Source organism: Nycticebus coucang, chromosome X (genome assembly GCF_027406575.1).
Source record: "Nycticebus coucang isolate mNycCou1 chromosome X, mNycCou1.pri, whole genome shotgun sequence".
NCBI lineage: Eukaryota > Metazoa > Chordata > Mammalia > Primates > Lorisidae > Nycticebus > Nycticebus coucang.
In genome coordinates this window covers 180,717,685-180,741,403 of record NC_069804.1, presented here as the reverse complement: position 1 = coordinate 180,741,403, position 23,719 = coordinate 180,717,685, and the positions used below count along the sequence as shown (strand labels likewise).

Genomic DNA, 23,719 nt, shown 5'->3' with positions numbered 1-23,719 from the left:
GCCATCTACCCAGAAAGAATAAAATCCTTTTATCATAAGGACACTTGTACTAGACTGTTTATTGCAGCTCAATTTACAATCGCCAAAGTGTGGAAACAGCCTAAATGCCCACCAACCCAGGAATGGATTAAGAAGCTGTGGTATATGTATACCATGCAATACTATTCAGCCATTAAAAAAAAATGGAGACTTTACATCCTTCGTATTAAATTGGATGGAAGTGGAAGACATTATTCTTAGTAAAGTATCACAAGAATGGAGAAACATGAATCCTATGTACTCAATTTTGTTATGAGGACAATTAATGACAATTAAGGTTATGGGGGGGAAGAAGAAAGAGGGACGGAGTGAGGGGGTGGGGCCTTGGTGTGTGTCACACTTTATGGAGGCAAGACATGATTGCAAGAGGGACTGTACCTAACTATTGCAATCAGTGTAACCTGGCTTATTGTACCCTCAATGAATCCCCAACAATAATAAAAAATAAGAAACATTCAGTGGGGAAAAGATTCCCTATTTAACAAATGGTGCTGGGTGAACTGGTTGGCAATCTGTAGAAGACTGAAACTGGGCCCACACCTTTCACCATTAACTAAGATAGACTCTCACTGGATTAAAGATTTAAAATTAAGACATGAAACTATAAAAATACTAGAAGAGAGTGCAGGGAAAACCCTTGAAGTAATCAGTCTGGTCTAGTATTTTAGGAGGAGGACCCCCCAGGCAATTGAAGCAGCTTCAAAAATACACTACTGGGACCTGATCAAACTAAAAAGCTTCTGCACAGCCAAGAACATAGTAAGTAAAGCAAGCAAACAGCCCTCCGAATGAGAGAAGATATTTGCAGGTTATGTCTCCGACAACAGTGTAATAACCAGAATCCACAGAGAACTCAAAGTTAGAAGCATGAAAATAACAAGGGATCCCATCACAGGCTGGGCAAGGGACTTGAGGAGAAATTTGCCTGAAGAAGACAGGAGTATGGCCTACAGACATGAAAAAATGCTCATCATCTTTAATCATCAGAGAAATGCAAATCAAAACTACTTTGAGATATCATGTAACTCCAGAAAGATTAGCCCATATCGCAAAATCCCAAGACCAGAGATGTTGGCATGGATGTGGAGAACAGGGAATACTTCTACACTGCTGATGGGAATGCAAATTAATACATTCCTTTTGGAAAGATGTTTGGAGAACACTTAGAGATCTAAAAATAGATCTGCCATTGAATCCTATAATTCCTCTACTAGGCATATACCCAGAAGACTAAAAATCACGTCATAACAAAGATATTTGTACCAGAATGTTTATTGCAGCCCAATTCATAATTGCTAAGTCATGGAAAAAGCCCAAATGCCCATCAATCCACAAATGGATTAATAAATTATGGTATATGTACACCATGGAATATTATGCAGCCTTAAAGAAAGATGGAGACTTTACCTCTTTCATGTTTACATGCATGGAGCTGGAACGTACTCTTCTTAGTAAAGTATCTCAAGAATGGAAGAAAAAGTATCCAATGTACTCAGCCCTACTATGAAACTAATTTATGGCTTTCACATGAAAGGTATAACCCAGTTATAACCTAAGAATAGGGGGAAGGGGGATAGGGAGGGGAGGGAGGGGGGAGGTGGGTGGAGGGAGGGTGATTGGTGGGATTACACCTGCCGTGCATCTTACAAGGGTATATGAGAAACTTAGTAAATGTAGAATGTAAATGTCTTTACACAATAACTAAGAAAATGCCAGGAAGGCTATGTTAACCAGTGTGATGAAAATGTGTCAAACTGTTTATAAAACCATTGTATGGTGCCCCATGATCACATTAATGTACACAGCTAGGATTTAATAATAATAAAAAAAACTGGGTGGAACAAACACTCAGGGCCACTTGTTAAAGCCCCACAAGCCAGCAGTGTGCACCTGTGTCCCTCCTTTGAAAACTCTATTCTGCGTGTTCTGTCTCCTTATCTCCCACTGCTTTTAATTTTATTTTTCCCCAGTTGATCTCCACCAGTTCCACAGGTCTTAAAGGACCCTGACCCTGAGGCAGGACCCTGGCAGGTTGTTTGAAGAAAGAAGTAAAAATGAAAAAAAAAAAAAATACAACAACAACAACAAAAAAAACCAACATCAACAACCACAGTAACAAAAAGGAGAAGAAAAGGAAAAATATATATATAGAATACGTGTGTATGTACATATACACATACACAGCAATATATTGTCCTGGTCACCAGGTGACGCTGTGGTGTTAAGAGATAGAAAACATAAGCTGGTGTTGTGAATGAGTTTCGTAAACCAGTCTTGTTGCCAAGGAGATTGGGTCCTGTGTTCCTGACTTAGTTGCCCTCACCAGTGCCTGGTTGTTTCATCAGCATTAAGTCCCTGTAGGGTTGGGGTCTTAAATCTCTCCCCAGATTCCTTAGGAAGCACATTTCACAGAGCCCCCCTACAACAATCCTTAGGGGTGTGGGAGATGCTAAGCTCAGCACAAGAGTGGATGCAGGAGCTCAGCAGGCACGCCAGAACCAGCCTGTGTCCTAGGACCCTGTGCACTGTTTCTTCTGCACAGCCTTCCCAATGGTGGCCCAGTTAGCAGCCAAGCTGATGGTAGATCCACCCCACCCAGTATTCAAACCTGGCTGCTGGACACTGAGTCCACCCATTCATTTACGCCTTCCAAGGCAGCGCAATGAACAGTTTAACCAAAATTGACAAACTGCAGGATGGTCCCTTCTTGTCCCCAGTCCTCTGTGAGCTGGCTGCCCGTTTCCACGTACTTGCCTTCTATGCTGGTTTTCCTTGGTTCCAGATCTCCTTGCTGGCTCCTGTGGTCCACCCCTCAACTGCTTGACTATGCCACTGGAGTCTTCGGGTAGGTTCCCTCAGCCAGAGGTGGCTGTAGCTTTCTTTCCCCTGCCTTGCCACAAGTGGCTAGTAGGAGATATTCTAGTCCATCTTGCTTTGCCCCCTGAATTATAGATTTTTATTATTCAGTTTATCTTAAGTCTTGGTTTCCTATGTATACCTCTTTCAAAATATTTCTTGTAGTTCCCCTCAAGTTTAGAATGTAATGTTTGGGCTTGGCACTCCTAGCTCAGTGAGTAGGGCACCGGCCACATGCACTGAAGGTGGCGAGTTCGAACCCGGCCCAGGCCAGCTAAATGGCAATGACAACTGCAACAAAAAAGTAGCTGGGCATCGTGGCAGGCACCTGTAGTCCCAACTACTTGGGAGGCTGAGGCAGGAGAATTGCTTAAGCCCAAGAGTTTGAGGTTGCTGTGAGCTGTGACGCCACAACACTCTACCAAGGGCAACATAGGGAAACTGTCTCAAAAAAAAAAAAATGTAATGTTTGATCAAAATATATATTCAAATAATATTTTGTTTTTTGTGCTGTGTAAGAAACTTACAACAATATAAACCTAATTTCTACTTCTCATCTTTTGGGCAGAGGTCACAAGGTTTCTTCCAGTCCAACAGGAAGATCCTATAAGAGGCTCTTTGTGGGCGTTACTGGGTCGTTGTACCTCCACCTTTCTCAATACCTAGCTGGCATCTTCCCTGAGAAATGTGTGGTATTGCTCCCTCATTGACTGGTGGTCATTGCTGGATTATTATGGCTTCAAGTATTTGGTAAAAACAGCCCTTGAAGGAGCTAATTTAAGAGCCTATTAGCTGACCACAATTTTTGGAACTAAGCAGCAAGTCCTTTCTTGAGGAGGGATCTTAAAATGATGCCTTGGGGTCTGTGGCTTAGCACTGTTGAGCATATATGTAAGGGTATTGCTTTCTCTATCTCAGAAGGCAACCCATCTATATACTTGAAAGTGGTAGAAATGATCTGTTTTGGAGCCAGGAATTCAAGTTTGTAAGATATTGCATCACATTCTTAGAAAGACTCCAACCAGGAGAACTGTCTTCTTTTTATTAGCAACAGATTTTAGTGACATATAATTCAGATAATATAAATTTTGACCTTTTAACGTGTATAGTACATTGATTTTAGTATATTAACATGGCTGTGCAACCAGAACTGCAATCAAATTCTGGAATATTTGTGTCACCCCAAAAAGAAACCCTGCACTCATTAGAAGTCATTCTCTACTACTCACTACCCACACCCCCGATAATGACTAATATATTTTCTTTCTTTGTTGGTTCACTTGTTATGGATACTTTAACATAACAAAATGTTTTAAGGGTTAATCGTGATCCATGTTGGAGCAAGTATGAGTACTTCCTTCCTTTTTCTTAAAACAATTATTTCTTTTATATGGCTGGATAAGATTTCGTTGTATATACATTTAGCTTATCATCAATTGATGTACATTTGTTTTTTCCACACGTAGAATATTATTAATAATGCTACTGTGTATATTTGTGTACACGTTTTGTGTGAGCATAAGTTTCAATTTTCTTACATGTATACCTAGGAGTGAAAGTGCTGGGCCATGTGATGACTTTAGCTGTTTGCAGATCTTCTTAAGTGTTTTTCAAAGTGGCTGCACTATTTTACAATCCTGTCAGCTGTGTATGTGTGTGGGTTCCAATTTCTTCATATCCTTCCAATAGTTGAAACTTTTAAAATTATACTTTATACTTGTTTTATAGGTGTTATATCAGTAAAAGTTCAACCAGAGAAAGAGCCAGAAAACACACACACACTTCTTGCAAGGAATTTGCTTACATGTCATATAATTGTGGGTACAGGCTAGGAATGTTTGAAATCTGTAAGGCAGGTCATCAGGAACAGCAGCTGAAAATTCTCAAGTTGAAGCTGCAGTCAACAGGTGGAATTTGTTCTTCAAGGAAAGCTCAATTCTTCTCTTAAATCCTTTAACCTTATTGAATTGGGTGCACATAGATTAGGATGATATCTGTTACTTAAAATCAACTTTATGGCCTTTAATTACATCTATAAACTAGTGATGATCCACATACAGTGGTTCAACTTAACGACTTTTTGACTTATGGTGGTGTGAAAGTGATACATTAGGAAGTGCACTTGGAATACCCATACAACCATTCTGTTTTTTACTTTCAATGTGTCGTATAGTATTCAATACATTATCTGCAATAGCTATCATTTTATTATCAAACAGGCTTTGCATTACATGATTTTGCCAAAGTGTAGGCTAATGTACATGTTCTAAGCATGTTTAAGGTAGTCTAGGGTAGGATATGCTATGATGTTTGTTAAGATAGGTGTATTAAATGCATTTATAATTTATGTTTTCAACTTACTATGAGTTTGCCAGGATGAAACCCTAGCATAAATCAAGGATAATCTGTACCTTTGTAACAACATTGGGTTATGATTTGATTAAGTAATTTAGGACTATATCCTCATGAATATGGTACATAAAACTAACCATCACAGTCTAAGACTTGTCAATTTGGCACCAATATACATTTCCTTAAATTATATTTATTTATTTAATTTTAATGTTAATTTTTCGTGAGATAGAGTCTCACTGTTTCACCCTTGGTAGAGTGCTGTGGCATCGCAGCTCACAACAACCTCAAACTCTTGGGCTTAAACAATTCTCTTGCCTCAACCTCCCAAGTAGCTGGGATTACAGGCACCTATCACAACGCCCAGCTATTTTGTTGTTGTTGTTGTTGTTGTCATTGTTGTTTAGCAGGCCTGGGTTGGGTTCGAACCCAGCAGCCCCAATGTATGTGGCCAGCACCCTAACCACTGAGCTACGGGCACTGGGCCAACCTAAATTACATTTAATCTCCAAATAAAGAAAATAATGAACTCATACTCTCACCTAACACCACAGTATAACTACCTTTATTACAACCGTAAAGACGGTAACCCTTATCTCAAAAGAGTGAGGTTGATTACAAGGTTTATTACATTAGACCAATTTCATCCTGGAACAGGCCGTGTCCTAGGAAGGGACATCCTGGAGTTGTACTGTTACTGAAATTGACTTTCCTATCTGTAATGCTTTGTCAAGCACCATTATTTGATGTGTTTAAGAGTGTTGTATTCCCTTGTTCTAAGAATGTAAATGTTGTCTGTGGCATGGTAGAGTCAGGGTGGCCACAGAAGATACTGAGAATGAGGCTTGGAAGGAAGCAGCTTATTATGTCCACAAGTCATAGAGAGGGGTCACCCAGCACCACTCAGGGTCATAGAAGAAGGCACCAGTGTTTGTCAGGGGAGAGAAAGAAGCAAGAGGAAAGCATTGGAGTACATTTTTTATTTCAGTTTTCTCAGGAAGGGCAAGAGAGTGCAGAAGAAACATTTTAGGATTGGCTAGTCTGAATAATTCTACTGGTCTTTGCATTATAGAGGTGGTCTTTGGTTTCTTGGTATCTAGCCCTGGGATAGTATAGGGCAGGGGAAGCATTGGCTTGGTGTGAGAGAGTCAGATAAGTTAGGCTGAGGGGTATAAACTTGGAATTAGTTCATATATGAAAGGTATGATAGTGGGTAAGTTGTTACACTCTTTAGAAATTAGGTGGTCTTGGGGGGGCAGTCTCTTACTGGGTCATCTGTAAGGCTTTCAAATACCAGAGGATAAAGAATACCAAAAAGTAAGAAAATGCAGTTAACATAGTTGTCTCTGTGATAAATGGGTGTCAAATGGAAAAATCCAGAATCCAGAAAACAAAACACTCCTGAGCCAGTGTAATACCTAAGATAAACTGGAACCCAAGGAACTCCTTTATAGCAAAGGAAGTGTGCACCGAGTGAGTGACCAGGGGGCCCACTCAGAAGCTGTTGGTCTTATGGAGCAATTTGATGACTTCTTCAGAGTGAAAATGAGGTACATAATTGAAGATAATACCATGTGACCATGTATTGTCATCCAGGGCACAGTAAATCTCTTATCATTATTTGCCCCCAATAGGAAGAAGCCATGTTCTGTGAGCTAAAGGATAGGGTGACTCTGCTTACCATCATTCTCAGTAACCCACATGGGAATTTATGCTTTTCATTCTGTAAGTTTAGGTTCTATATCTACAGACCTGCTCTTTCCAATGTAGCCACCACTGGCCATATTTGGCTATTTAAAATTTTTAATTAAATAGTTAAAAGGAACTTAATTAAATTATTTAAATTAGATTAAGATAAAATATAATAGAAATTCTGTTCCTCAGTTTCCCTAGCCAGATTTCAAGGACTCAGTAGCCACACGTGGCCAGTCGCTACCTGATTGGACAGGCATCCTGGTTCACCCAATGGGGATGCTTCCACCAAAAGATACACGTGTCCCAATGAACTCCAAGGCCTGGTTGACAACTGAATTGCAAGTCATGGGCACACTGGGCTTCTCATGCTATGGACCACCAGGCATGAGAAAGAGTTGCCATCCTGTCTGGGGGTTGTCCCTGGTCACTGGGAGGAGGCAGGGCTGCTCTTACCTGTGGGAGCACAGAGGGACATGCACGTAACCAGGTGATCCCCGTGAATGTGTCTCAGGAATCTGCTGCCACGTTTCTATAGTAACTGGCCCTGTGTAGTTTCCATAGTCTGAGGAAGGCCTGGGGCCAGGGCCTCAGCTCGCTCTGCGCTACTCCTGCAGGAGAGTTACAGGGAACAGGAGAGGGGCTGGCTGAGGCTGAGAGGATTCTGGGGTGGATGAGAGAGGAGGAGGCCACGAACACAAACTGCCTTCAAAGCCAGCAGCTACAGAGGGGAAGAAAAGTCCCACTCCCCTTCCCCTTATGAACTTCTCCAGGAAAAGGGGCAAACTGAATCCTGAGAAGCTGTTCCCAGAAAGGATGCGCTTCTTATGTGGGGCAAGTGGATCTGAGCCCTGCAACGAAGGTCTCTAGTGGGTGGTGTGGGGGCTCCGACAGCCTTGTCTCATGACTCAAGTATCCTTCCCTTGGCTGCCAGAGGCGCTGCTGCATGGTGGCTCATGGGTCTCTCAAAAAAAAAAAAAAAAAAACCTCAAGGGGTAAATGAAGGGGGAGACAAGGCCTGACCACCAGCCTGTATTTAGGACATCTATATACGATCTTCCCAAATACAGAGCTCCCAGTGGGATTGACTGAGACCTCTGAATCACCTGCAGTACAACTCTACTTCCCTCACTCTGCTACAAATGTTACTTTCTAGAACACATGTAGTGCCAAGTCAATCTGCAGGGGCAAACTAGCGGGATCCCCAAACATGGACCAGCTGGCATCCCACAGCCTCCTCTTCCAGAAGGCCTTTGCCCAGGTATGTCTGGGGACCTCTAGGTGTGGGCATGTGCCTCCTTGTGCACCGAGGGTCTGTGGGGGGCCTTCAGCTGTTGTTAGATGACGCCATTTGTGCCCTGTGGAAAAGGGTGTTCAAGAACATCCAGGTGTCCACACACAAGGAAGCTTATACTTTTGGGGTGCCCCTCCTCTGTAGCCCTAATGTGCTCAGGATGGCGCTGGCCAGCTCTCTCCCAGAAGGGGGGAATGCTTGGTGCTCAGAAGGAAGGGGGGCTTCAGAATGCCACCCACAGGTCTGCCGACTGGGCATGGGTGAGGGCCAGCCAGTTGGCCACAGCGACTCTGCTCCTCGAGACCCTCGAGGGGCTGCTCATAGGAATGTTGCCCGCCCTGTGTGCCTGGGGACACCATCACATAGGAGCATAGAAGCATGTGCTGGATGAGGGCCCGGTTCCTACCCTTCTGTCACTGGGAAGACTCATGTCTGACGCCCGGGTGATGCCCAAATCCCACTGGTTGGCTTTGAGATGTGCATGACTCAGCCACCAGGCTGTTTTCCTGGGGCCCTTGCGAGGGCAGCTGCTTGGTTACCTTGGAGATCAGAGACACATTTTGCTGTGAGGACATTGACCTCTGCTCCTGCTCCTAACAGCAAGCAGTGTGTGCCCCGAGCCGCGTGTCCTTCCTCACCGGGAGGAGACCTGACACCACCCGTCTGTATGACTTCAACTCCTACTGGAGGGTGCACTCTGGAAACTTCTCCACCATCCCCCAGTACTTCAAGAAGAATGGCTACGTGACCATGGCGGTGGGAAAAGTCTTTCACCCGGGTACTGCTCCACGTCCCCCGTCTGGGTTCTCTTGCTTTGTGCCTGAACATGGGAATCCCCTCCTGGGCTTGGGGCTGTCTTGACAGAGGCATCTCCGGGCTGGGCAGACACTTCCCTATTCACTGCCGCCTTTCTAAACCTACTTCTCAGCTTGGCTTCATGTTCTCATCCATTGTGAAAAAGAGCAGAAGGAGTTTGGGTTCCTTTCAGAAACTGCTGCTGGTGCTATTTGGTTCCTTGGCTCCTGGGTGGTAGGAAGGACGCTGGGGGCGGGGAGGATAGTAGGGTTGGGTGTGAGTCTGGCTCTGGGCCTTAACTCTCTGCCCCACAGGGTCCTTGTGGGTAAATCTGGGGTGGGGCAAGAAAATTTGAGGACCTGTCATGTGGTAGCACTGATGCGTTGCCCAGTGAGGGGGGCTGAGCTTTGGTGGGGCTGCTGCCTACTGTCTGAGATTGATATCAGGAGGCTAAGTGTCAGGAGGGTCGTGCACCCTGTCTCATGAGCCGGCGGGTGTGGTGGGGCCTGCAGGTCTGGGCACGGGCAAGTGCACTGTAGCAAGCGTCTCAGGTGCTTCTGTCTCCCTGTCCACGAGCTCTGTTCCCTAGGCTGTGCCGCCATGTCTTCCTTTGGTCTTCCAGGGCAGGAGCCAGAAACCTTCAGAGCTGTCTGCCCAGGTCATCGGCCTCTTGTTCCTCCTGATGCCCCAAGGGATCCTGGGGGCTGGCTCAGGCACATGCTCTGCTCAGCAAGACTTTCAGGTCTCTGCTCCTAGCCACAGCGGCACAGACTGAGCCCAGCACAAGACTGATAGATGTGTTCTTGCAGTCGGGAAGTCCACTCGCTCAACCTTTTAGATTCCTTCCAGACTGGGACATGATTCCCAAGCTGGTGCCCTAGGGGCCCATACCTGACCCACCCATTCACTAGTCCTCACAGGTCAAGGGTGCCTCGTTCTCCTGGACAGAGTGGAGATGTGCTGGCTGGGGACACTCCTCAGCCCTTGGGGCTGGTCACCTGTGGAAACTGCTCTCATGTCGGAAGAAAGTAAATGGAGCTGAAAAAGCATTCAAAGAAATAATCGCTGAAATTTTTCCAAATTTACAAAAGATATAAAGATTTATGAAGCCAAACAAATCCCAACCAGAATTAACCCTAAGTTGTCCAGATCAAAACACATAACTTAAAGTTGAGGATTAAAAGAAAGAAAAATCATGGAAATAGTGACTGAAATGACACCTTACCTATATGGACAAAACAATTCAAAAAATGGGGACAAGAAAAAAGTGGTACAACACTTTTCAAAGTTTGAAAGTAAAGAATTCTCTAGCCTGCAATTGTGGCGGGCACCTGTAGTCCCAGCTACTTGGGAGGCTGAGGCAGGAGAATTGCTTGAGCCCAGGAGTTGGAGGTTGCTGTGAGCTGTGATGCCATAGCACTCTACCCAGGGCGACAGCTTGAGGCTCTGTCTCAAAAAAAAAAAAAAAAAAGAATTCTCAGCTCAGAATTCTGTATCCTGAAAAAAATATCCTTCAAGAATGACATTCCAGCCTTACAAAAAGATGGAGACTTTACCTCTTTCGTGTTTACATGGATGGAGCTGGAACATATTCTTCTTAGTAAGGTATAGCAAGAATGGAAGAAAAAGTATCCAATGTACTCAGCCCTACTATGAAACCAATTTATATTTACTCACCCTTTCTTATGAAAGATAGATCACAACGATAGCCCAGGATGAAGGAGAGAAATGTAGGGAGAAGGGAGGGAAGAGGGAGGTTTGATAAAGGGAGGGTGAACGGTGGGACCACACCTATGGAGCATATTGCAAGCGTACAAGTCAAATCTATCAAGTATAGAACATAAATGTGTTAACACAATAATCAAGTAAATGAAGTAAAAGCTATATTAATTAGTTTGATGTAAGCACTCCAAATTGTATAAAAAATCAACACATTGTACCCCACAAATGCATTAATGTATTCATGATTTATGTGTATATGACTTATTAAAAGGGAAAAAAAAGAATGACATTCCATGGCCCATGCCCACAGCTAAGTGGGTAGGGCATCGGCCACATACGCCGAGGCTGGAGGGTTTGATCCCGGCCTGGGCCAGCTAAAACAATGACAACTGCAACAACATAACAAGAACAAAAGAATGACATTCCAAGGTCAAAAAGTTTTGAAAGTCACATTCTATACCAACCAGTTCATTCTCCAGATATCAAAACTGAGATCCTTCAAGGAGCATAAGGGACCTTATCAAGACTGTATTATAGTCCCTGGAACGCTGTTGGGAATCTCTGAAATTTACAAAGTCCAGGCACCAAGAAAAATCTTAATCCAGTGTTGGTGGAATAACCTCCAACCTTTAAATGTAGAAGCAAAGATTGAGAACCCAAGTGCCAGCAAGAGAGAAGACAAGGTTCAAGGGTATGTCCTGGCAATAGCCTTATGAAGTGAGTGCATTTGTGCCATCTGGTTTACGAGAGAGGAGAGGGAGACACATAGAGATCAATAACTGCCAAAGTCACATAGGAAGAGTCACACAGGAAGAACTCGGGTCTGCTACATGCCCAGGCTCTGGACCTCTCCTTTATACAACCTTACAGCACCACCTACCCATCCCGTGCCTCTGTGTGCCTGCAGTGGTCCATTAGATACAAAACATGGCCTCCCACGTCAATGCCTGAGCCAACACATATAAAACCTCGGCAAGGAACATGCCAACTGTGTTGATATGCTTTCATGGAAACAAACATTAGGAATCGGTGTTTGTTTTAAAAATCCATCATTATGTATCTGACATTCCATGTGATATACCTTGAGAAAGTTAGAAAGATGAAGGTAGGAAATGTTACAGGAAGGAAAGGAGGGAAGACATAGTTTACAATGTATCAACATATTAGTTTTAGCACCTCATTTTTACATCCACATCCCTCTCCCCAAGAAATTCATGGAACTTTCTGCCATGGAAGCTGCTTCCCGATCATGCCTCTGATTAAAAGTGAAGTTGGATGAGTCAGTCAGCAGATGAGATGGCACAGTGAGACATCAACAAACCCGTGACTATGTTTAAACACTAGCTAGTGTGATTTCACACACAAAGTGGGCCTCTTTCCTAAAGCTTTTCTCAGGCAGAATTTGCAAATATTCTAGGTGGGTACTACACATTCCAAAGTCACCCTCCCTCATCCTCTTCCTCCTTCAAAGGCAGCATGTCTAGAGGCAGTGGGGGAAGGGCCGGAAATACCAAACCCCACTCCCCTGGCCCTAAATGCTGCTGCAGCGGAGGCCTTCTGGGAGTGCCTCGCACACAAGCTTAATGCACTTTCTTTCTCTGGGTCACCAGGAGCAGCCACTCTGCTCAGGCCTGGCATTTTAGGGTGTCCCCTGCTACAAATCACCTTTCTGGTAGGAGTGTGAAGGATCTTTCCTCAGAACCTAAAGACCTAATGACTTCTCAACATTCTTCTAAAGTCAGTAACAAGAATTGGAAACCTCCCCACAAGCCAAGAGAATGAGGCAGCCTTGAGGTTACTCAAAGGAAAAGACCTACATTGTCGGTGCTGATATGTCACGCTAACACCACGGGCAGGAAACAGCCAGTACATGGATTGAAAGTACAAGTTTGCAAGAGGTGAGGCTCCCCATAGGTGCAGAAGAGCCTCCAGTAACCTCTGCCGTGGCCTTTAACTGAAACAATACACAACAGGTGTGGGGATCCCCACACATAAGGACTCCTTGCTTAATGATCGCTAAGTGCTCTTTCCCCACGGGCTCGACTCCCACACGGATGCACCACAAATGTTCCAAATCTAACAACTGCTTACTAATGAGTGTCCAATCTTGTCTCGTTGGAGCACTAAGTTGCTTGAGGCTTGTCTCCAGGCTGCAAAACCATCTCCATGCCAGACAGGAGATTGTCCCGTTCCCAGAGCCTCCCTCAAGAACCAGTGACCATTCCTATAAGCATGGTGCTCAGTCTCCGACACTATATGTTCAGATCATCAAGGACAGGAGCACACTGCTGGGACCAAGCATTCGTCTGTGGAAGGCTGCTGCTGAGCCACACAGAATTGCATCATGTTGTCCACACACACTCCTGGTCTATCAGAAGCATGAAAAGGTTTGTTGGATGACTGATCAAATGAGGGAATAATGAACTCTTCTTGGGAAGAGAAACAACAGGCCACCTTTAAAAATGCTCACGGTGAAACCCACGTAAGGATACTGACCCACTGCAGCCAGAGTGCAGCCCAGACACCTTTGGGAGGCCTTCATGAGTTGGGCCCAATCTAGTTTCCTGCCTCATTCCCCCATGAACTTACTCAAAAACTCGGTCTGCTCCAGCCTAGTACCTTCCTTCAGTTCTCTGACTCAGGCTGCCCTGACCCCATTTCCCACCTTAGAAAATGCGTTTGATTTGAAGACCCAGCTCCACACCCCCTCCTCTGTGAAGCCTTCCCCAGCCCCTTGCCCACAGTCTGTAGTTCCTTCCTCTTCACATTTATCTAACTTACTCTGCCTAGCTTGAGGCTCCATGGAGAATGAGGGAAAGGAAGGAACAGAGAAGCAAACCAGGGCATCACTGAGGGAAGGATGAGACCCTTAACTGCAAAAGGTTTGACTGGAACCCGGATTGGGTTTTTTTTAGCTACTTAGGTCTGAAGGGCAGCAGAACATACAGAGTGGAGATTTTTCTCCTCAATTGCAAGGAAGGCCTTAAAAGGATTATTCCTCCGGGCTCGACACCTGTAGCCAGCCACATACACCAGAGCTGACTGGGAACTACTACCAAAAAATAGCTGGGCGTTGTGGCAGGTGCCTGGAGTCCACCTACTTGGGAGGCTGAGACAAGAGAATCGCTTAAGCCCAGGAGTTGGAGGTTGCTGTGAGCTGTGATGCCAAGACACCCTACCCAGGGTGGACAGCTTGAGGCTCTGTCTCAAAAAAAAAAAAAAATCATTCCTGCTGGGACAGAGCCAGGCTGGCCTGGGGGTGGAGAATTAGCCCTGTGGTGCAAGACTCAGCCTAGAGCTCCCTGGACTCCAGAAAAGTGTTCCTGCCCTTCTAGCAGCTTCCACGCCCTCTGGAGTGCTCTGTGGGGTGCCCTTGGGGGTAGACATTGGGTCGGGCTGAGTAGCTGAAGGTCCTGGCGTTGCCACTTTCACTCATGCCTTAGCATGAAGCGCCAAAGCTCCCTCCTCCACCTGTGCACTGTTCCACAAGCACCACGCCCCTCTTTCCGCAGCCCCTCTTCCCACTTATGGCCCCCACCTTCCACATTTCCGCTCTCCTCCTCCCACGTTTCTACCTCCTTCCCCATCAGCTCAGCCTGGTTCTTACTGTAGCTCTGACTCGTTTCCTCCCAAAGCTAGCTCCTGCTCCAAATCCGCCTCTAGCGTCTTTCCTCCTCCCAGTTCCGCCCTCATCCTCCTACACCTCCGCACCCTGCAGCTCTGCCCACCGCTCCTCAAGCCACCAAAGTCTACAGGAGCTCCTACCCCAGCTCCTTCCCACAGCCCAGCTTTGCTCCTCCCGCATCACCACCCCCACCTCAAGGAGCTCCATCCAGTACTTCCCACCCCTCTGCCCTAGAAGCAGCCCAGCCCCTCCTTTCCCACTTCTTTTCCACTGTGGCGCACTAGCTCCTCCTCCACACCTCCCCTAAGCCAGCCCTTCTCCACGGAGGCTCCCCATCCCCAGACTCACCCCGGCCCCGCCCTGCTCCTCCCCTTTCTCCTCCCACACCTGCCCCAACCCCTCCCCCATGGTGTTTTGGCCCCGCCTCACCCCTCCCCTAGCGCTCCGCGGCTCCCTCTCAACACCAATGATTATGCATTGGTCCCTCCCGGGCCACGCCCTGCTCCTGTCGCGGTCCCGCCCCCAAACGCTCCCCCGGCACTTTCAGCCCACTCCCTGTGTCACAACCCAGCAGCCACTGCCCCTTCTCCTTCCTCTTCCTCTCTCCAGTCTCTTTTCCTCCTTCTGGTCCCCACTCTGGGCAGAGCAGCGTCTTTGGCCAGTGCGCGTGAGGGCCCCTTGAGTGAAACAGCGTCTCCTAGTGGCCAGCTCGTGTATACGTATGTGTTTATGTAAGTGCGTGTCTGCAGGTGCCTGGATGTCACAGCTATCTAATTGCATGGCTGCGTGCGTACGTGCGTGCGCGGGGGTACGGACGTGCGTGTGTACGTACCTGCATGCGTTACGCATAAAAGGGGCGCCGGGGGCTGTACGAACGCGACACAGTTAACGCTTTGAAACATCTGTAACTGGTACCTGTTTGCTCCAGGTGGCCGTGGCAGCTTCAAACTGGATATGGTCTACCCATGGCATCTCCTCGTCTGAGTATGGGGGCCTGTCATCCTTGCGCCGGTGACCTTGCTGAGTCACGGAGAACTGGAGGGATTTACTGCCCCGTGGCCAAAGACTGCGGTTGGCCGCGAGGGAATTTGTTGCCCCGTAGCCAAAGGCTGCAGTTGGCCCCGGACTCCCGCGAGACCTAGGGAGTTAGGACCTGCCATACAGGCGTCTGTGGGCTCGGCCTGTTGCAGACAGTACCTCTGGGCTGTGAGACTGGGGGCACCCTTCCTGTCTCTTCCTCCCACTAGTGTCGAGGCCCCTGTCCCTTCTAAGCATGTGACTGTCTGTCGGAAAGCAAGTGTTCTTCATATGCAGAGGCCTCATCTTGGCCCAGTCCTCCCTGACTCTGGCTTGTACCTTAAGCTGGGAACTCGCCAAGACCTGAGGCTGGGTGGTGCACAGCTCTGTGGCCCGGACACAGCGCCCAGCGTGGCGTGCTCAGAAGTGGATCGAGAGGAATGGGATTTAGGCCCCTCAAACCCTCCAAAGCCTGTTGAGTAGAAGACCTTCCTAGTACCCTGAGCCACTGTCGCTGACTTGTGTTTAATGACCTTTCTCCATGTGGCCCTTGTCATTGTGCAGGTAAAGACACTGAGGCAAGAGGAAGACCGTTTTCTCCTCAGACCACAAAGCAGGTACTTGAACCCTTTCTTGCTGCTACAGTTACTTCAGTTCTCACCAGGGATTCCACCCTCATGGTTCGCATTTGATTGCGGTGATTATATAGTATTGATGAGAAAGGACTGGCTAAGTAACTGAGTGGTGGAAACTAGGCAAACCTTCCTTCTAGTCACATACCCCAGTAGAAGAAAGAGGAATGGCCAGGCCCCATGGGGGACAGTCATTGTCCCTCATAAGTAATCCAAATCCAAGGAAAAGGGCAACTTTGTCACCCCTCAGCAGGATGGGTGGTGTAGAGTGTGCACAGGTGGGTCTTTGTGGAAGGCCACTTACTGGCAGTCCCAGCACCTCAGACATGCTTGACATGTGACCCAGGAATCCTCTTCGGCAAGGCTTCAGACAGTGAGGGTTAGGGGTGATATTGTTTCTAGTAGCAGAAAATTGGAAGCAGCTTGTCACTCTCCACCAGTAGAGGGATGTTTAGGTAAATTATGGGGTAACCAGCAGTAAAAACTAAGGTAGGTAAAGATGTACAGACAGGGAGAATGTGCTTGGTGTGCTATTGAGTGGAAAATCTGGGCCTCACCCCATAGAGACGTGTGGGGAACATCTTACATGTATGTGTGTGTTTGCCTAGGTGGCCATAATAAAAGACAGACAGGGTGGCTTACACAACAGATACCGGTTGTCTCCCCCGTTCTGAGGCTGGAAGTCTAAAATCAAGGTATCAGCAGGGTTGGCTGGTTTGTTCTGTGTGCCATGAGTGAGAATCCATTCTGTCCCTCTCTCCTAGCTGTCATGGGTGGCTGGCAATCGTTGGCATTACTTGGCTTGTAGATGGATCACCCTGACCTCTGCCTCCATCTTCTCGTGGTTCTCTCCATGTGTGCATCGCTGTCTCTAAATACCCCCTTTTTACAAGGACACCAGTGACTTCGGAGGTGAGACCACATTAATGACTTCAGTTTTACTCAGTTCCCTCTGTAAAGACCCTATCTTTGTCATAGGTCACTATTCTGAGGTTCTCAAGATTAGGACTTCCACATATGGATTTTAAGGGGACACAACATAACCCATAATAGCCTACAAAGTCCCTGAGGTAAGAACAAGCTTGGCATGTCCCTGAATGGAAGGCAGGCCTGTGTGACTGCAGGGGGATGAAATAACAGGCAGAGGAGAACAGATGGCAGGAAGCCAGATCACAAGGGACCTTAATAGTGGGAAGGAGGGACTGTATTCCAGTTTGGGCAGGGGGCCCTTGGAAATTTTCAGCAGATGGGTGACGTGATCTGCTGGCCCCTGTACTGAGGTCGCCCTGATGGCAGTGTGGACATGCAGTACATAGAGCAGGCACCTGAAGGAGGGGGCTGATTGGGATGCCAGGGGAGGGAGCGAGGTATTAGGGGCTCTGAATGGGATTATGGCCGTGGGGATGATTAAAAGTAATTAGATTTGGGATCAACGATGGAGATAGTGCTACAGGATGTGACTGGTGGTTGTGGGAAAGAGAGGGAGGGCAGAGAGCCGCTACTTCAGGGTCAGGAGAAGGGAGGAGATGGCAGTGCCATTAGAGAGGTGGAAGGGAGGTGGACTTGGTGTGGCAGTGGTGGGAGTCCTGGGACTGTCAGCCTGGCCGTGCAAGCCTGAGACTCAAGGGTCATGACCTGTGCCAGGGGAGGCAGAGCAGGCCACTGAGCCATGTGGCAGCTGAGAAGAAGGGAAAGAGTGTTGAGTAAGATGGATACAGAGCTGGCACAAGTCTGGCAATTGGTACCCGTGGAGACAAGCTTGTTAGTGGAGTGGAGGTGATGGGAGGCAAAGGGAGGAAGTGGGGCAATGGTGCAGAATGTTCAGAGAGACTGAGTGCAGACTGCTCTCCTAATGTTTCACCTGCGCAGGGTTAAGAGCAGGGAGGCGGAGCTCAGAGGAAGGGCTTTGTCTGAGTGGCACTATCTCCAACACTGACCCGAATCTGGTCCCTTTCAATCCGGTCCTCTGAAGACAGTCATCTAGTAGGGGAGGGGAAAGTGTGATGCTGAGCTAGCGCAGACAGTGGCAGCACCTAGGGCCCACAGTGAACTGTACCCAGTGGGGGACCGCTCACTCCAGAAGTGGGAGGAGGGCAGAAGGTGTGCCCAGAAGTTAGGAGTGTGAGTCTGGAGAGGAGTGAATACTGGCAGCTCTAGTCCTGACAGGGCCTGATCTTGTGGGGGTGAGCATGCTTTCCTATAATCAAGGGAGGTACTTGAGGCTGACTGTCTGTACCTGAAGGGCAGGGGACACTTGCTGGAGTGAGGGGGCTGCTCATGAGTGGAGTATGGAGCCAGGGGATGGGACTCCAGGCCCAGTAATGACTGTGAGGTCGACAGTGAGAGGAATCGCCTCTGTGACTGCTCTGTTAGGTGCCAGGTGCTAGGCTGGGTGCCTTCAATGCCTGTGTCCATCCGTTCACAGCCTCAGGGAAACTGAGGCTTCTGGAGATCCCATGACTGGTCCGAGGTTCCGGCTTCAAGCCCGTGGCTCTCCAGGCCTAGGGCCCATGCTCCTTCACAACACAGTGCTGTCTTCAAGCTGGGAGGAGGGGAACCTCTCCAGACGTCCACACAAAGGAGGCCAGGACCAGGGTGGGGGCGCGTGAGGTCAGGGCCACTGTAACCGTGGGCTGTAGCTGCTCAGTGCCGCCTCCTCAGCCGTGGAGCTGGCCTCATAGCAACACTGCCCCTGATGGGTTACTTGAGGATTAAATTTGAGGACCTCTGGCTGAAGCCTGTCCCTGGGCCTGGCACATAGGAGGTGCGTGTGCCCTGGGGCCAGTTGTTACAATTCTCCTTGTCCTTTCTTTTGGCTTAGAACAGATCAGGGACATCCACTGACCCTGGAGAACAGTGGTGGGAGAAAGGGATTGAGGAGAGGGACACACCTGAGAGAAGCCATCTGACGTCACAGGGAATGCTGAGAGGTGAGCTGAAGTTGGATACCAAGGATTAGGAGTCAGCAGCCCTGGGGCAGGAGCTGGGAAGATGGGGGCCTGCAGTGCCTTTGGGTACCAGGGCCAGGGAGCAATGGGGATGGGGTGAGGGGAAGGAAAAGAGGCAGAGCCCAGGCCCCCATCTTCCCTCTGCATGGAGAGCCAGCTGAGGCCAGACACAACTCTCCTCTCCTTTTATGTTACCCTAGGGCTGAGGGACCTCTATTATAGCACTAACAAAAAAACGTCCTTCCTGTGCCTTTCTCTAGCTGTCCCCACCCTACTTGGTGAACTCCCCAAAGATGTCAGGGATGGACCTGAGTCCTCTGAACCCAACCCCTTCCATTGGGCCTACTGTGGCGTGGGACATCAGTGACTGTGTGGAGATAGAAGCAGCGGACTGCGGAGGTCAGCGATGTTCAGCACACCTGGGAGCCATGGCCGAAGGGCAGGCCCGCTCCCTGGCAGCTCGGAGGGCTGGTATGTGGCATGCCTCTGTGTTTCTGTAGGCCCCGGGAGCTTGTGGAAGATGAAGTTTGGCTGCCTCTCCTTCCAGCAGCCTTATGCTGGCTTTGTCTTAAATGGAGTCAAGACTCTGGAGACGTGCTGACGTCCCCTGCTAAGCACCCACCAGAACCATACCATCGCCATCCACATTGCCCACAGGGACTGGGAAGACGATGCCTGGAGGGACATGCTGGTGGAGAGGCTAGGGATGACTCCTGCCCAGATTCAGGCCCTGCTTTGGGAAGGGGAAAAGTTCGGTCGCGGAGTGGTAGCTGGTAAGTGCGACATCGCAAATGTCGTACAGACGCTTCTAAGAGCAACCACATAGCATGCTGCTGGGGAGTTTTGTGGCCTCCGTTTCCATGTGAACTGGTTGGTGTGTTCGCTGTGGTTTCCTTCAGCAACACAGCTCTTAAGGGGCAGCAAGGGGCCCTGGCCTGGGGTCGGCAAGCCTGTATTCCAGGAGCTGTGGTAAATCATTCTCCACTCTAGGCCTCAGATCCTGTGTGTGATCTGAAAGGCTGGGTCAGGTCCACGTCTGCATGTGGCATTTGGCTGAGTGTGCCCGTGTGCATGGCAGAGACCATGAAAGACTGCAGGGCATGCTGACCAAGTCGGGTGGCCTTGAAAGTCAGGCTGCCCACCAGGCTTCACACACCTGCCACAGGCCCTGTGCTTGTGGCATCCTGGGCAAGCTCTCTAGCTCCTGGGTGCTTGAGGCCGGACATCAACTCCTGCCACATGGTGACCTACCTTAGCATCACCTGTAGGTTCCCAGCAGTGGCTGGTGCCATTCCCACCTGTTGGTGCTGCCTTCAGCAGTGTGATTTGGACCTGCACATTACTCCTGTGGCCTCCTGGAGGGAAAGGCCTCTTCTCCTATTTTTGGGAGCCCTCCCTCTGCCTCAAGAAGGACTGGCTTCATGTCCTTTTGGTGATAGCATCTTAGCCTGTGGTGCTTGTGACTTTGAATAACTGTGGTGCCACACAGGCAGGCCTTGGGCTGTGAAAGGGGAAAACATCTCATGTGTTTCTGTACACAGGGCTCATTGACATTGGGGAAACTTCACAGTGCCTAGAAAACTTAGCTCTGGATGCGGTTGTGGAACTGGAAAATGAAGCTGTGCTGACCATCCTGAAGCAGAAGTATCTGACTGTGATTTCAAACCCCAGGTGGTTACTGGAGCCCATACCTAGGAAAGGAGGAAAGGATATCTTCCAGGTAGACATCCCAGAGCACCTGATCCCTTTAGGGCATGAGGAGTACAGGCTTCTGAGAGCTCAACCATGACACCATCATTTCAGCATCATGGTGCAGACCTGTGCACGTCTTGCTAATTCTGAATTGTCCCTGCATTGCACAGCACCATCCACTGTCAGTCATATGGACAGATTCCTCCTCCTCTCAGACAAAGGGAATGGGGGTTAGGCTTTCCTTGTAACAAGCCCCTTAGGGTCGTTGACACAGCCTCAAGTAGTTTGACCTTTGTGTAAAAGGAAAAGCTGCCAGGGAACTTCTCCATGTTTCTGCTAATGTAGGTCCTGATAATTTCCAGATTGTACCAATAAATTTGTTGTGGGTAACCATTATTTGGGGCTCCCTTGTACATTTTTTCCCTCCTTTCGTCCCAGTCCCAACTCATCAAATGTCTGAGCAGCACCTATTGTGACTTTGAATAACTGTGTTGTCACACTGGTGGCAAGTCTGGCACCGGCCCTGAATGTTTGCCTGAGAGTGACCAGCCCTTAATGGACTGACCATCCAGGATGAAGAGGACACCAGCCTCATAGCAGCTGTCTGTCCTTTCCTGCACCTCTTGCTCTGTTGTAAACGTGTGTGCTGGTTCAGGAAATGTGTGTCCCACACATCACACAGCTACTTCGGATCCAAAAGATCCTAAATGGTAGAGTGAGGTTAACTTTGAAAAGTGATAGTGTTATTTGATTTGTAGCAAGGCTTTTTCCTTTTTTTTTGCTGCTGATTTCTTAGCTAAATTTCTAGTGGTTCTTATTGGTGAGGATGATGGGTGTTTCCCCCAGGCATTGATTTCCCGCCCTTCTCTTCTGCACGAGGAGGGAGTGGTCACACATCCTTTGGCTGATGGAGTGACCTGACTTTCAGGTGGGTCTCCTTGGAGGGCCTCTGGATGCTGGGCTAGGGACGCTGAGCCACTGACCAGAAGCTTCCTGACTTCATTGGGAGTACAGGGAACCCATGAGGAGAAAATTTCCTCTTTTGAGACCCATGAACAATGTAAGGTGATACTGCCAAGATCAGGACCAAGGCTGTTCTGTCTTCTGAGCAAGGAGCAAGTGTTAGGGCACCAGACCTTCATGGGCTTGCCCTCAACACTGGCAGCATCCTTTGCTAAGTGTGTGATAGATAATGCTGCTTCTCCGTGGGAAAGAGGACAATGGGGGCCAAAGCCTGTCTTGGACAGGATTTTCAACCTCCTGGCTTGTGCTGAGGAGATCTGTATATTATAGAAGTGTAGAAAGAACACAGACTCGAGATTCTCATTTTTAAATTGTTTATTTGCTCATATAGGCTTTTTATTTTTCTTTACCAAGACCGATAGTAGGTTCATTGTTAGAATATGACAATTTTTATCCATCATTAGTGGCCTGAGAGTTCAAGGATTTGGATTTGGATTGTCCTTGAACTGCTCACAGAATGCACACTTAACAATCTGAGGAGCTCTCTGGCTCCTCATTCTCAGTGGTCTCATTGGGAGACATCACCGAAAGGGCAGCCAGCAGGATGGAATAACAGGTGTTATATAAAGACATCACGGAACCATAATCTGGATACAAATGAAGGTTGTCAAGTACTTCTCCTGCACCTTCCATGCTGGCAGTAGCCAGTGGTGCTGATGCAGCACTGCTTGAGGTACCTTCCCCACTTGGGCCATTTGGCTCAAAAGTGGAGCGGTTTCCCTGGTGATATCTCATGGCGCTGCTCATGGAAGAGTTTCGAGAGCGCAAGTGTGACTGAGTGCCGCTGGTTCCCTGAACACTGGGGGCTCCTGTAAGGGACTTTTGCTTAACTTCCTTCTTGGCAGCATTGTGATGGAATCGAGGGGAAGGTCTTGTAGCCACCAGCTTCTTTTTCTTCATCGCTGGTTCTCCAGGTGCTTGCAGAGTGGTCTTTTGGAAGTATCCTTTCTTCTGGATCTTCTCCAGGAGCTGAGGCTTATCTCGCTGAAAGTTGGAGTGGCGGTAGATCTGAAACAGAATAAACATTTCAGCCATTGTGGAATAGAATGTTCATTTTTTCCCTCCTATCCCCGAGTCCTACTGGTTTTGTTTTACAGTGGAGAATAGAATGTTGTTAAGTTGCTGGCGGTGTCATGACCTACGGCATGAGGTCACTAAAGACAAACTATTCACAGCGTAATGTGGTCATATATATACAGTGGAGATAGATGGATGGATGGATGGTTAGATAGATAGATAACATTAACTGTCCTGAGTCTTTTCTCAGACCTGCAGGTTAGCAATGTTATAGTTTAATAACAACATAAGTTATCTTCAGAACCAAAACTCCTGCACTATGTCATTTGTCTTGGTGTCCTATAGAGATGTCTGAGTAACAGAAAGTGGGTAACAGAGACACTTTATACATTACCATCATCTTCTTCTTTCCTTGAGATGGAACCGAGGGGTTGTTGGGGCGTATTTTCCTGAACCCGTAGAGGTTAAGTTGACGAATAAAACTCTTCAAGCTGTCTGTTTCAAATATCTTCTTTGCGCCTCTCCGGCGAAGAATCTCTCTCTGGAAAAGGTCCTCCTGGATGACCACAGTGTCTCCTTGATCACTCCAGTTCACAGACTCGAACACGTCGTTTTCCACTATCACCCAAAGCTTTCTGGGGAAGGAGAGCCCCGAGAAGTCAATGTTGTCTGGCACATCAGCTACATTTTCATTTTGGTCTTCTGACTCCACGTTATCTTGATTGCCTTGGTTTTGGCTCGCATCTTCACCACCGTTTTTGTCCATGTCTTCATCACCTTGCTTGTCCGCATCTTTGTCCAGGCGCTTGTTGGCATCTTCATCACGGCACTTGTCCGTATCTTCATCATGGCACTTGTCCGTGTCTTCATCACGACACTTCTCCACATCTTCATCACGGAGCTTGTCCGCATCTTCATCACGGAGCTTCTCCGCATTTTCATCACAGCACTTCTCCGCGTCTTCGTCACCGCACTTGTCCCGGTCTTCATCACGGAGCTTCTCCGCATCTTCATC

General features: G+C 47.9%; 2 pseudogenes; both read left to right on the top strand.

The window, feature by feature from the left end:
* The first annotated feature begins 2,701 nt into the window (after window positions 1-2,701).
* On the top strand, window positions 2,702-9,148 carry LOC128577104 (iduronate 2-sulfatase-like; annotated as a pseudogene).
* A 5,799-nt stretch (window positions 9,149-14,947) lies between these two features.
* Window positions 14,948-21,032, top strand: LOC128577520 (protein EOLA1-like; annotated as a pseudogene).
* Window positions 21,033-23,719: the final 2,687 nt, after the last annotated feature.